The 14,315-nt window shown below is 43.1% G+C and overlaps 1 long non-coding RNA gene across 1 annotated transcript; it reads right to left on the reverse strand.

The window, feature by feature from the left end:
- Positions 1–8,196: 8,196 nt before the first annotated feature.
- On the reverse strand, positions 8,197–10,378 carry LOC125942768 (uncharacterized). The gene is made up of 3 exons (XR_007465344.1): positions 10,257–10,378; positions 9,387–9,456; positions 8,197–8,258 (listed from the first exon to the last, which is right to left on the reverse strand). It is a non-coding gene; the product is annotated as an uncharacterized LOC125942768 (long non-coding RNA).
- Between the last annotated feature and the right edge of the window lie 3,937 nt (positions 10,379–14,315).

Below are 14,315 nucleotides of genomic sequence, written 5' to 3' on the forward strand. Positions count from 1 at the left end.
AGTTTCAGGAATACTCGAACATGTTCGCATCGTAGGTAGAAAGGTAAAGGGGTGACGCGAGCCTCCTCAATTGTTCCGTAGGTTGAGGTGCAACGTGGAACACCGAGACATGTTTTCAGCATCTGTGCCTGGGCAATTTCCAGCGTACGCAAACACGACCGGCTCATCCCTGATAAAACTGGCAGGCTATACCGAATGTAGCCGACGTAGAGAGCCTGGTACAGCTGGAGTAGCGAATGCTCAGATGGACCCCACTTCATGCCGGCCAGAAAGCGAAAAACTTGAGCAAGCCTCGTTAATTTTTTTTAACATTGCCACATGCTTCGACAATAAAACACCCCGGTCAATGACAACGCCGAGGTATCTGTGGTGGGTCAGATAGGGGATGGCATTGCCATTGATCATAATTGAATACCAACACATAAGCTTCCGTGTGAATGCTATCGCAGCGCACTTATCTGGGGCCAGTTGCAGTCCTTGGCACTGTAGGTACTGAGGCGTTAAAGAAACAGCTCACTGCAATCTTGCACTAACTTGCGGTCGCGTGACTGCGGACGCCTATATGCATATGTCGTCTGCGTAGGTACTGATGCGTATTGTATCAGGAATTTTTTCCGCAATGCCAATAAGGTCAACATTGAAAATAGTCGGGCTGAGCACTCCTCCTTGAGGCACTCCACGGACCACAACGTGTCTTCTCGTTTCGCCATCATTCGTGGACATGAAGACTGTGCGACCATCTAGATAATTTTCAATCCACATGTAGAGACGGCCGCCGATACCCAAATTACTGAGGGCATCAAAAATGGCTTCGTGCAGTACATTGTCGTAGGCTCCTTTTATGTCCAAGAAAACTGCTCTTACCAGTCGGTGTCGCCTTTTTTCGTGTTCGATCGTGGACATGAGATCAATGACCCCATCTATTGCAGAACGTGCACGTCTAAGTGCGGTCATCATTCCAGGATAAAGCTCATTCTTTTCCATGAACCATTCTAATCTAGTGAGCACCATTCTTTCCATCACCTTACCGACACAGCTAAAGCTACTGGCCGGTAAGATGACATTTCGTAAGGCGATTTTCCTGGCTTTAGGAGGGCCACCAAACGGCTGGTTTTCCACTGCTTCGGAACTGTACTGGATGATCACGTGGCGTTATAGTACGACAGCAGGACTTTCCAACCTTCCACACCAAGGTGGCACAGAGCAGTATATGAAAGACCGTCGTCAGGTCGAGGTGCAGAAGATCGTCTCTAAGCAATAAGTGGAGCTTCCAATTCCGACATCGTGAAAGGAAGGTCAAGACGAGCATTTTAGGAGGTTCTACGGCTCGATCAAATGTTGGACATGTTGAAATATCGGTACGGGTGACTCTCTTACAGTAGTCTACGGCAACCTGCCCTTCCGTCAGAGATTGGTGAAGTGATAGAGTACGGAAAGGATGTTTTTGCTGAGGAGGGGCACGAAGGCTTCGTACGATCTGCCAGATCCTAGAAAGAGGCTTTCGTGAATCCAGAGACGAACAGAAGGTCATCCACCATTGTTTTCCTATTTTTTGAAGGTGACGCCGTATTTTTCTTTGAGCTCATCGACATAAGACAAGGTCTAATGACGATTGAGTTCGCCTAACCTTCCTTTCCGCTCTACGACGGATCGCGCGGAGCCGTTCATATTCAATATCAATCGCCGTTCTGAATGTAGGTGCACTGATAAACTTTGCTGTCTGCACTGACGGTACAATAATGTCTTCAATATCAGATGGTGAAGTGATGTCTCCGCAATATTCTTCGACACATCTAGGGAATGTGGACCAATCGGTGCAGCGTACAGTAGATGCAGTTGATTGCAAAAACCACTTCATCTGCACATATGTTGGTATATGGTCGCTCCCATGCGTTTCTATGTCCAAGCACCAGCTTACTGAGGGCAGGAGGCTCTGAGATACAATAGTGAGGTCTAAGCAACTCCCGTAGGTAGTGCCGCGGATGTAAGTGGGAGACCCATCGTTGATGACAGTCAGACCTTCAGTGTCTATGAAGTCCATCAAGTTCTTACCCCGACAGTTCATTGCGGCACTTCCCAAGTAAGGATGATGAGCATTGAAGTCTCCAATAACAACATGAGGGCCTGGGGAACCTTGTAACACAGTAGATAGGTAGGAGAGGTCAAGTCTTTGTCTAGGAGGTATGTAGGCGCCGATGGTCGAAAACACATGCACTTTATGTTTTAGTGTCATACACACACATATTCATTGCTGTCATGTGGAGTGATCGTGTGCCGAACAAACATCATGTCACTGCGTATACACATTAACACTTTGCTCTCGTGTCCATCTTCACGTGACCAGAGCTTAACGTATCCGGAAAGGCTAAATTCCGACGTGAGATTTGAGTCGCATATCACGATCACGGGGAAGCGGTATTTGAAAACCCGTTGCCTAAAGTCAGACATGCGGCCACATAGACCTCGAGCATTCCACTGCATTATAACAGAATGATGCATCTTCTGTTCCATTGTCCAGTGTTTTATCGTGAGAGCCGTCATTGCCACCCTTATTTTAGAGCCGCTAATGGGTTAGCAAGAGTTAGTTCAGGTTGGCTACTGCACGGAGTGAAGGAGTAGGGGGATAAAAACAGAAACAGAGGGGAAGGAGGAGAAAGAGAGACGAAAGTCGGGCAGCACTTGCCAACTTTCATAAGAATTAGGCCCTCAATTCCGCCATTTCTTATCCGATAGTCCTTCGCGGTATGTTTTATACCCTTATGAAAAAATTTAATGTCTTTCTATAGAGAGGCTGATGTCTTTATGCAACAGAATCATTTGAGTGGCTAATGACTGTCTAATGCGCTTTCTGATGTATTCCTAATGTGAGTCTATTACAAATTGGCCACCGTATTTCTATAGAGTACCTGATGCATTAGTTTCTGATGTGCACCTGACGCATGAGTTTCTGATGTGCACCTGACGCATGAGTTTCTGATGTGCATCTGACGTACGAGTTTCTGATGTGCACCTGACGCATGAGCTTCTGATGCGTTTCCTAATGACATGCAATTGAACGTTAACATTAGGTTGACATTAAAGGCCGCAATGCAGATATCTCTATTGCTGGTCATGCAAGCGAATGTTTGCAGTACACAGGTCAATAGATATTTTTTGGTTCATTGCTATTCTAACACAGTGCATTAGTAACCCTTCTGAATGCCTACACACTTGGCTTTCTATGCACTACATTAACATTCCTCAATTTGCATGGCACAAATTATCAACATGAAAGTATGGTCACTACAAAGAGTTGTAATGTAAACTCCAGCAGACCATTTCTGGCAATGAGTGGCTATCCATCGTTCTATATATGCGAGTCTACCCATGCCCATCAATCTTGGATGCCTAGCGATGCAGGCATTTGGATACAAATGCTGCATTGTTGAGCCAGCTATAAATTAAACAGGGTAATAAATGAGCAGATGTATATATAGTTGAGTTGGTTCATATTTATTTAAGAATGTGCTGACATAGAAATCACAAACATGACTAGATAGCACATACGGGGTGTTCTTTTTAGTTGCACCAAATTTTTGAAATTAGAAAGATGTGAATCTTGGTCACCTTATCTTTGCCATTCAAGTGTACGGATTGGCAGCCTCTAGATACATAGCAATTTCAGCACTTACATGCATAATTACCGAAGTTACACTAATTAATTTTCTAATTATCAACAATAGGTAGCTACAGCAAATGAGTACTGAGTACAAATGAGTACTACCTATCCCAACAGTCAAACTTTGAATAGCGGAGTTCATGTGGGAGCTACGCGAACAATTAGTTCCCCTTGGCAGGCTCCTTGAACCCGAAACTGGCCGCAAAAAGAGGGTCTGTGTTGTCGCCCCCCCCCCCCCCCCCCCGCCTTTCGTCACGTCTCCGCCGGTCCAGCCCAACGAGCAGCTTGCATTATTTCCTGGCTGTCTGCAGCGGTGGCCTAGCGCTTCAATGACGGTGGGCCGCCAAATTTACTTCGTCATTCTGTTGGGCATCATGTTGCGCTGTAGCGCCAACCCTGCTCCTTAAATTGGGCTTTTAGATACTGCAGGCACGGCATCATATCAGTCTGTAGCGTCGACTGCGAACGCCGCAGATAGCAAGGAAATAATGCAAGCTGCTCGCGGGGCCGGACTGGCGCTTACCTCGGAGATGTTACGAAAGGCAGGGGGGCGGTGACATCGACGACACAGACGCTCTTTTTGCGGCCTAATTCGGTTTCAAGAAGCTTGCCAAAGGGAACTAATTGCTCGTGTATCTCCCACATGAACTCCGCTATTCAAAATTTCATCGTTGGGATAGGTAGTGTCGATGACGGGCCCCAAAGTACTCATTTGCTGTATCCACCTATAGTTGATAATTAGAAAGTTAATTAGCTTAACTTCACTAATTACACACTTAAGTGACTAAATTGCTCTGTATCTAGAGGCCGCCAATCCGTACACTCGAATGGTAAAGCTAACGTGAACAAGGTATATATTTTTCTAATTTTAAAAATTTGGTGCAGCTAAAAAAAACACCCTGTATTTACAGGACCACCTGCTTTCCAGGCTACTTAATCTCCCTGCTTAGCATGGAGGACAGGCTGCTTTTGAGCTGCACATTTGTCGTCCTGAACTTGCTGGAGGATGTAACCTGCAAGAAACAAGATGAAAATTTAGCATAGCATTGTAGCACACTAGCAGAACAATACTAACTTTCTATGTCATTCGGTGGAACGTGAACGAACAGATGCTGAACTTCAACCAATGTCAGATTCATGGTGCCGCCATTATTTATGGCTGTGCACACGAAGGTAGCGAGAGTGTGTCCCCTGGTGGTCAGACGTGCGGAGTGCCTTAACGGGAAGAGGAATGGCGCATGGCAAAATTCCCGAACGACCTGCTACTGTGTGCATATGTTTGTGAATGACCAGGTGCGTGTATAGCCACTGTGTGTGTGGGTCCACTTGCGCAGCCCTGAAAAAGCAAGCGGTGTGCGATAATGGACCAAGAGGCACAGCAATGGATAGTAGCGTGCAATACGAGCTAATTGAGTGGATGTGCACACATGAAGTGTGTTGTAAATTACACCTTTTTTTAAAAAAATGTATTGTAATGCTGTTCTAATTACATTTACACTTTTCTACTTACTGTGCACTTATTTTGCTCATTGCTAACATTTACTAGCAAATAATTATAAAATTGCAGCACCTTTCTAGACACTATTTACAGAAAAATGTATAGCTAAAATTTCATTTCTTTACGAACATTTTGCATAGGCCCGAGTAAACAATGCGCTATACAGTTTGTTTTAGTTTGGCCACGGCGGCCGCATTTCGATGGGGGCGAAATGCGAAAACACCCGTGTACTTAGATTTAGGTGCACGTTAAAGAACCCCAGGTGGTCCAAATTTCCGGAGTCCCCCACTACGGCGTGCCTCATAATCAGAACTGGTTTTGGCACGTAAAACCCCATAATTTAATTTAGTTTGTTTTAGTTTAGCTGCACCAAAATTTTCAAAATTGCCTGTGGCAGATAGCACAATTCCAATATTTGACCTAAACTACTCAATTAGACAGCCATTACTTCCATGAGAAATCAAAATGCCTAATTGAAAAATTAAAATAATTATGCTAATTAACATTTTAATTAATTCCAATACAGCACATATTTATATATACGAATTATAGCCCGCAGGTTCGCAAGTCGATCCACTTGGAACGAATTTTTGGGACTGAACCAGTTTCGAGATAATTTTGAAAGTGTCCGACGAAATGAATGGGCGTTCCAGTTAACTTTTTAAAGAAAACACTGTTTTCTGCATTGAAGCACAAAAGTAACTGGAACACTAATGCATTTCGTCAGACACTTTGAAAGTTAATATCTTGAAACTAGCGCAGCCCAGAAAATTTGTTCGAAGTGGATACACCTTGGAAACTCATTAGCTACAGTTTGTAGATTAAGATATGTGCCGTAAATAATTAATTAAAGTTATTTATTGTAATTTGGTTAAATATTCAATTAAGCATTTTGATTTCTTACGTAAGTAATGGCCACCTCATCGAGTAGTTTAGATCAAGGATTAGAACTGTGTTATCTGCCACAGGCATTGTTTTTAATTTGATGCAGCTAAAATAAACACCCTGTATGTAAATATAGTAGTATTTTTACCAAAGTTTAGGTGCTAATAGAGCACTGTAGCAGCTACTTGGTTCATGACTTCAGGACAAAAAGTACTGTGCTAAGCAGACGAGGACGAAGTTAGACAAGGAATGACATTACAGGCGCCAACTTCCAACTGTTTATTCGGCAGAAAACACGCCGTTTTATACATGACACCGTCCAAAGTAATCATAGTAAAAATAAATGAACAGGAGTGAAGGGATCCAACAAGTGCTCGTGAGGCAGTGATCATCACAGTAGAGAGGAATGCAAAGGTTACAGCAGGGACCTAAACTGAACCGTCAGGCAAGCACATAGGAACACGCGTCCATTACAGGCTGAAATCAAGTGGCATACAAACACGACAGCTGCATGTTCTAATCTTGGCGGTGATTACAGGCTATCATTAAGAACAATTCTTTGTTACTTAATATTATTGACTGCGTGCTAACACACTGACTGCCTGCTCTATTTATTAGGAACGCCTCGATTATTTCCATTTCAGTGCGGTTTCTTGCTTTCCTTAGAAAGGGCATTTGCTCCAGTTGTGGCACACAACCACAGCACCTGCAGTGCCCGCCCGTGTTGCTGTTGACCACCAGCATGTGTATTGGACAAATAGGACAATGCTTCAACGATCGTGCAAGAGCACTGGTTGGTGGTCAACAGCAACACGGGCGGGCACTGCAGGTGCTCTGTTTGTGTGATTTGAGCCTGTAATGGACTCGTGTTCCTATGCGCTTGCCTGATAGTTCAGTTTAGGTTCCTGCTGTTACCTTTGCATTCCTCTCTACTGTGATGATCACTGCCTCACGAGCCCTTGTTGGATCCCTTCACTCCTGTTCGTTTATCTTTACTATGACTACTTTGCACAGTGTGATGTATAAAACAGCGTGTTTTCTGCCGAATAAACAGCTGGATGTTGGCGCCCCTATATGTCATTCTTTGTCTAACCTCGTCCTCGTCGTAATTTTTGTCCTCGAGCTTATGGCAATCATCACAGAGAATGACAAGACTATTTGAATAAGAAATTTAAGAAAGGTACTTTTTGTTTTAAGCAAAAGAAATCTTTAAGTTAATAAACTGGATTGATGTGCACTGCGCTAAAATGCAGGAGAGTTTCACTCCACCAAAACTGAGGGCACAACTATGCAGTTATAGAATGCAATATGGCGGTTTGGCTACACTTGGTCTTGCCAGCACGCTTTTTTGTATGAACACTCAAAGAGATGTATACAACAAACATCAACACACATTTTCCCACAAAACTGTTTAAGTCATTGCATCCAACTATTCCATATTTCTGCAAAAAACACCGGGGCTGTTTATTTCGAATAATTAAAATTACTGCTGATTGTAGAGAGGCTTATCATTCCAAATAGAGGTGGGATGGTTCATAAGGAATACATTAAAATCCTCATTCCTGCACATTGTGTGCACTGAGGTAGCTCAGGTAAAATTGTGCGTATACATCACGAATATTAAAGCTAGTTACAGCTGCACCACACTACAACAAATGCTGCGATGACAAAATTTCCACCATAAACATTTTCTATTCACCATCAGCTGCCCACACATGATAGAAAGAAAAATGTATCATTACAAATAGCTATCAGTGAGCCATGTCTGCTTCGACAGTTCTCACAAACACAACCAGTTAGGGAAGGGGTGCTCGTTCAGGACTTCGCCAAGGATCAATGGACCATGGCAACTCGACAATTTAGCAAGGGCTGATAATTTTGGGACAGTTGGCGTGGAATGACCCACACAAATGGTGGCTTTCCTTCATGAGAGTGCAAAGGTGGTTTCCGCTTGTGAGCCTCATCTACAGAAATTATGAAAGTACGCTACACTGCCCGAAAGTACAACTTTCCCATGCAATATTATTCAGTCTTCACAATGAAAATAATACATACCAATTACAGCATTCAGATGAACTGGATCCAATCCCTCCTTCACTGGGTCCTTCTTGTGCCTGTTCCTGCCCTTTCCATAAAGGCTCTTGCCCTGAACCTCAGCCTCCCCAATGCGGTCGTGCATTGCCGCCATAGGACTTCAGGCCAGATAAGATCGTTCACCTATTGTCACCCACAGTGGAAAATTGACACGAGAAATCAGTGAGGCATACCGCATAAATAACACAAATGTGAGCCAGACCCATTATTAATGCGTGAAAAAGGCCATCCTTCGTAGATAAAAAAGGGATAGAAATTAGTCTATGTCTGCTTACTTTTTTCTATGCAAATACTGTTTTAATGCAAGCACACATCCAGTCTTACTTTATATAATCCTTCCATCAAAATGCCAGTTGTTAGCCGAGGTCAAGTTGTATATTTCCCTTCCCCTCCCTGTGTATACATATATAGAAACTTCATTTGAATGGAAAATATGTTAAGGAGCGGTGTTCAAAGCCCTCAGTCCAGGGCCCCACTGGCCTCTGCAGCCTGCCTGTGTAAATTTTGTCCTGAAAAGTTAAATGAACTGACCGGCTTGCTCAAAAGGACACTAGAAATTTGTCCTAGTGGACACGGGTGGTTCTCAGAAAATATACAAATACAGTGATGGGTATCCGTCGGCATACTGTAGTAATAGTGGGTGCAAGCTAGCTTTGACATTGCTGGAGTACTTCAGCTGTCACATGGCTGCACCTTCATATTTCAGTTTCAGAGAAATTCAAGCTCATCAATGTGTATTTGCCAGTGGCAATTATTCTGAGAACAAGACAGAAATAATTGTAAATAGCAATGTTAAACAAAGGTATGCACGCTGTATGCTTAGACCTGCGGCATATTTGACACAGTACACTTCGAATACTAACATGCACAAAAACTGCACATGCGTGTAGCATAAAAAGAGAAAAAAAAATACAGAAATAAAAGCTACAGCATCGGAAACAGTTTCAAAACAATAAAACCAAAATAATAAGTAAAATATACTGTATGCAAAGCAAAAATAAAACTTAATTTGCAGCCAAGTGATCAAAGAGAGAAAAAAATACTCAACATCAGGACATGTTAGGTTTAGTTTTATATAGAACACGATAATTTGTGCATAATGTTACAAACACAAACAAGCAGCAAGTTTAATATACTTGCATAAACATTTAGCCTATTTAGTGCTCCGTTATGTAATATGTCTGTTGGCTTACACACAAATCATACCGAGATCATACTTTCAGGTACACATACACTTCATACATACGTGACGTGACATCCAGATTACACGCTGTGCTGCTGTAGCCACGGCCACAGGTTCCCTGCCATCATGTGGACACTGCTGTGGGTCACGGCCTCACCACTACAAAATGAATTCTGTGTCAACATATATAGCACTGGCACAATAAAACTGTCATATTGTGAACACCTGCAAGGTGGCACAGAGCACAAGGTCGAGTCATTGATGAATGTCATGATAATAGGGACCCCTTCATCAAAGTAAAATTTTGAAGACGCACGCAGCAGCACATTACAAGAAATGTTTGTTTACATAACAATTCTAGGGTTTGCTTTCATGACTTGGTTTAAGCAACTTTCCCCTATCATATTTAGATACGTCAAAGTTATGGAAACATCCCTTGTCTTGAAAAGACAGCTCTACTAGTATGGCAAGCTGTGACTGCTTACTTTCCCCTAAAACTGCTCGTAAACCGAAAACCTGGTAAGCAGATATTATTTACTACGTTGAAGAGTTTATAAGCGAAGAAACGTAATTGCAGTAAGTATTGGTGAAGAGACTGATGGGTCGTTATATGCAACTTCAGCAGAAAAGCGGGAGCGCACGCACAGGTGCACATGATGACCACGATTATTTCAGAACGTAATGTCTTCCCCCCCCCCCTCATCGTAAGAAAACGCTCATCAGGATATTCAATTGCGCATCGAGGCCGAGATCATACCGAGATCATACTTTCAGGTACACATACGCTTCATACATACATTTGCAAAACTAAATTCTGACAACCAGCACGCAACATGCATAAGCACAGGCGTCACTGTTGTTTCCTACGTTCGCAAGGCACCCTATGCACACACGATGAGTACGCACAACACGTGTAGTTAGCAAGCACGATTGCTTACCTTTTCAATGGCACGACGCTCTCCAAGTTGCCGGTGCTGCGTCGACGATGTTACTCCCAGCATACATGCCGCTGCGTAGTGGACGATCTGAGGCACGCTACCAATAGGAATGATTTCTTTGCAATGTCCACCCAACTTTCCACGACAACCCGACACAAAGGCCACGGCACAAAAATCGTTGGTCCATGTTTGCCTGGCGCGCCACGCATACGGCGAGTTTGCAACGAAACACAAGGTATCTTCTGGCACTTTTGTGCACGCTAACTACGTCCCATTTCATTAAAGCAAACACAAAACCACACGATCAAGCAGCTCACACAGACGACCGGCACGTTGAAGACGATGATGATGATGATGATGATGATGATGATGATGATGATGATGATGATTTATTGGCATCCCCTTTGAAACGGGGTGGCGACAAATAGTCACCTAGCCTGCTTGATTTAATCAGGTATACTACACATGTTCTTTATCTCGCATTTTTGTATACCTTTTTCAAAAATTTAGCTTGTACCGCTGCCTATGATTTTAAGAGATGAGGTCGTATCGATCTTTTGCCTGCTTTTTTTCCACCAGTACTCTAATCGTCTCTTGCTGATCTCTACTGCTGATCTGTTTATGTTTCCTTCCACTTTAAACCCAAGCGCTTCTGGGAGTTGCACGTTACCTACGGTTCTCACTGGGTGGATCCCGTCGCATTCCATTAGGATGTGCTGAGTGGTCTCTGGATCTTTACTGCAGCATACACATGTCTCATCTAGTTCCGAATATTTGTTCCGATATGTTTTCGTCCTTAGGCAACCGGCTCGAGCCTCAAATAGCAAGGCACTGCCCTTTGTGTTATCGTACAGATTTTCCCTTCTAATTTCTTTCTTCTCATTCTTGTAAATATCCACTGTCCTTTTCGTTTCCATTCTTTGCATCCAATTCACGGTCTCTATTTCTCTCACTTTCTTTCTGATGACCCCTGGTTGTCTATTTACAGTTTCGATTATCCTGTACTTGGTTGCCAACTTCCTTGACCTCTTCCTCCATTCTGTGTCCACGCTTTTCATGTAGAGATACTTGTGCACTTTAGCCGCCCATTTATTTTCATCCATGTTCCTGAGCCTTTCTTCAAAACTAATTTTGCTTTCTGCTTCTCTGACTTCAAAAGAGGCCCAACCCATGTCTCCATGCACTGCCTCATTTGTCGTATTACCGCGTGCTCCCAAAGCCAACCGGCCTACTGATCTTTGGTTAACTTCTAAACCCGCCAATATATCCGATTTTAAGCATATAATGGCATTTGCGAATGTTAGCGCTGGCACCATTACTCCTTTCCAGATTCCACGCACCACCTCATACTTATTGTGGCCCCACAGTGCTCTGTGTTTCATTAATGCTGCATTCCGCTTCCCCTTTATTTTCAGATTATCTTTGTGGTTGCTTGAGTAATTCTTTCCTTCGTTTATGTGTACGCCGAGGTACTTATATTGCTTCACTATGGGTATTACTTGCTGTTGAATTGACACCACGAAGTTACTCGTGTGTTCATTAAAGATCATAATCCCTGATTTCTCTGTGCTAAACTTAAGGCCTAGATTTGTCGCTGCGTTCCCACAGATATTCGCAAGTATCTGTAAATCTTTTTTATTGTCCGCTAGTAGCACAACGCAGGAAAAACAACAGCGCCACCTGCGTACTTGTGAGGTTGTTGCGGCCTCTGTGATGCCAGATATATTAACCAGTAAACTCATATTTTGTGTCGTGTTGCGCCCAGCTACGTATATATGTTGCGAGATAAAACAAACCACCGAACACTCCATATTTTACGCTATAGTTTATCGTAGAAAGAAATGTTATTATGTATTTTAAATTTTGAATTCCTTCTGCCGTCTGCAGCCAGCAAAAGCATGGCCTTAGAGATTGGGGTTATGTTGTCCTTTGAAAGCCACCGCTGGGGCGTGATTTGAATGATTTGTGTACCACCTTCCTTCTAGATAACTTCCTGATGTCGTTAACATCAACTTTAGCCCCAGAAATTGTTGGAACGATATCTGAGGTACACATGTGCAGTGTGCCATGTTTCAGTGCGCGTTGTAACTGTCGGAAAGCATCAAATCTACGATATTCCGTCGCTCGTGTGGCGCAGGTTACACCCGTGTCGTCCGAATCTTGCTTTCGTGTTTGTGTGCTTAATGAGCATGGGATGCGCGCCTGTCGTCCGTGCCTGCTATGTTTATGTATCGTGCGACGCACGCAGATTCCTCGAAAAAGCAATGTCTCTGCAGCTTCCATGAGTCCTATGTCAACAAGAATAGCTCTTGTACTACCAAAAAAAAGAAAAAAGAAAACTTTAAAGGAAATGTGGAATACTCATTTCTTATATATTGGTTGGTCAATGAACTATCAAAAATAATTATCGTACAATGTTCGTGCCATGGAGCTTGGACCCTTTCTTCACTATCACCAGGATCGGCCCACTTGTTTTTTGTCAACATCTCGGATATATTTTTTTCTACATCGTAACCATAGACAGCTTTGCTGTAAAAGAAAAAAAAATGCGCGAGTTGGCGTCATACACATTTTTATGTAATGTGCTTTGACATTAGAAATAACAAAAAAAAGCTGTCTACTTTTTTCATCAGAAACCTTAAGGTGCATTGTCATTCGAGTTTCTGATGTACTTGTAATGCTAAACAACATTAGACGATGCATTTCTAATGCCTGTCTGATCACACATTAGAAATGCATCAGGTCCTAATCAGAAACTCATTGTTCATTTTCATAAGGGATATAGAGTGAACCAATTCCGTCTTCATTTTGTTTTGGGATAAAAATAAAATTGATACGACATTTTCATCTGCACCGAAGGCGGGAAAGAGTGGTATGTTCACGCCAACCCTGGTCGCAGTGGCCCGTAGTGAAGCAAGAAATGCGGCGTTCGTTTGACCTACAGTAAACTGAAAATGAGCATGTCGCATAAATGCGCCAATTTGCCACCGACGGTGAGTTAATGTCCTTTCATTCCTTTGTTCAACTAAGATGGAAGCAAATTCTTCTGAAATCAGAGTCGACATTTTGCCAGAGAGCTGTTGTTCGTATCGAACGGCTCCTTCATGCATCCGCGGTCATATAGGCCGGAAGGCGATTTCGTCCTGAAGTTTGACGTCTTCGCACCAAGCATACACATCAAATCAAATCAATTGATTATTTTTAATGTCCTTTCAAGTATAAGACCAAGACGGCATTGCTTGCGTGACAAGGCCCCACCTCCTTTATGAAGGGGAGGAAGTGCTGGTTCTTGAGTCGTTGCGGCAAGCGCTGCAAAAATGCCACCTGAAGACAAATTTACGTCGACCTACCTAAACATTCGGGTGCATTGTCTCACGCAAATTATACTTGACTCCCGGCAACTCTGCCTTCAAATTGCAACTTCACATAAAACCCTATTTACTCGTGTAAGGCCCGCAACCCCACTTTGGAGTGCGAAAATTTGGAGAAAATAAAAAGTTTCACAAAGCGTCACGCGAATGATCGCGTTCCGGGTGATTCCCACAGGCACTAGGCCATGTCCGCAAAATCAGTCGGAGACTGTATCTGTGTTCATAGTCGGCCCCCAGTGGTTGCACCTATTTGCATAGCAGCCTCCGCGCAGTTCGAGGCTTCAGTGAGTAGCTAAGCTTGCCTCACGCACGGTCTGCACCCGGTAGGAGTTGCGAAAAAAAAAGTGCGAACCTTAGACGAGTAAATACAGTATATACATTACCATCATCTGTGTGCATTTTACGTATCATAATCATCATTTTACGTATAATCTAAAGCAATTAAAAATTTTCAACACGAATTATGAAGGAAATGACATGGAATATGACAACTTGTGTGTGAGCTATAATTTCCACGCCAGTAGGGCCAGATCGGTTCTAGAATATCCGCTGTATTTGCTACTCTGTATGTGTCGGGAATTTCGAAGACAACCTGCCGAATACAGTTTCGACAATGTTTTCTAAGCATTGGAATAGGAAATAAAACTAACACTAAACTCCAGAAATATAGCAGGAATCTTCGCCATTC

The sequence above is a fragment of the Dermacentor silvarum genome, chromosome 1 (genome assembly GCF_013339745.2).
Source record: "Dermacentor silvarum isolate Dsil-2018 chromosome 1, BIME_Dsil_1.4, whole genome shotgun sequence".
In the NCBI taxonomy this organism is placed as follows: domain Eukaryota; kingdom Metazoa; phylum Arthropoda; class Arachnida; order Ixodida; family Ixodidae; genus Dermacentor; species Dermacentor silvarum.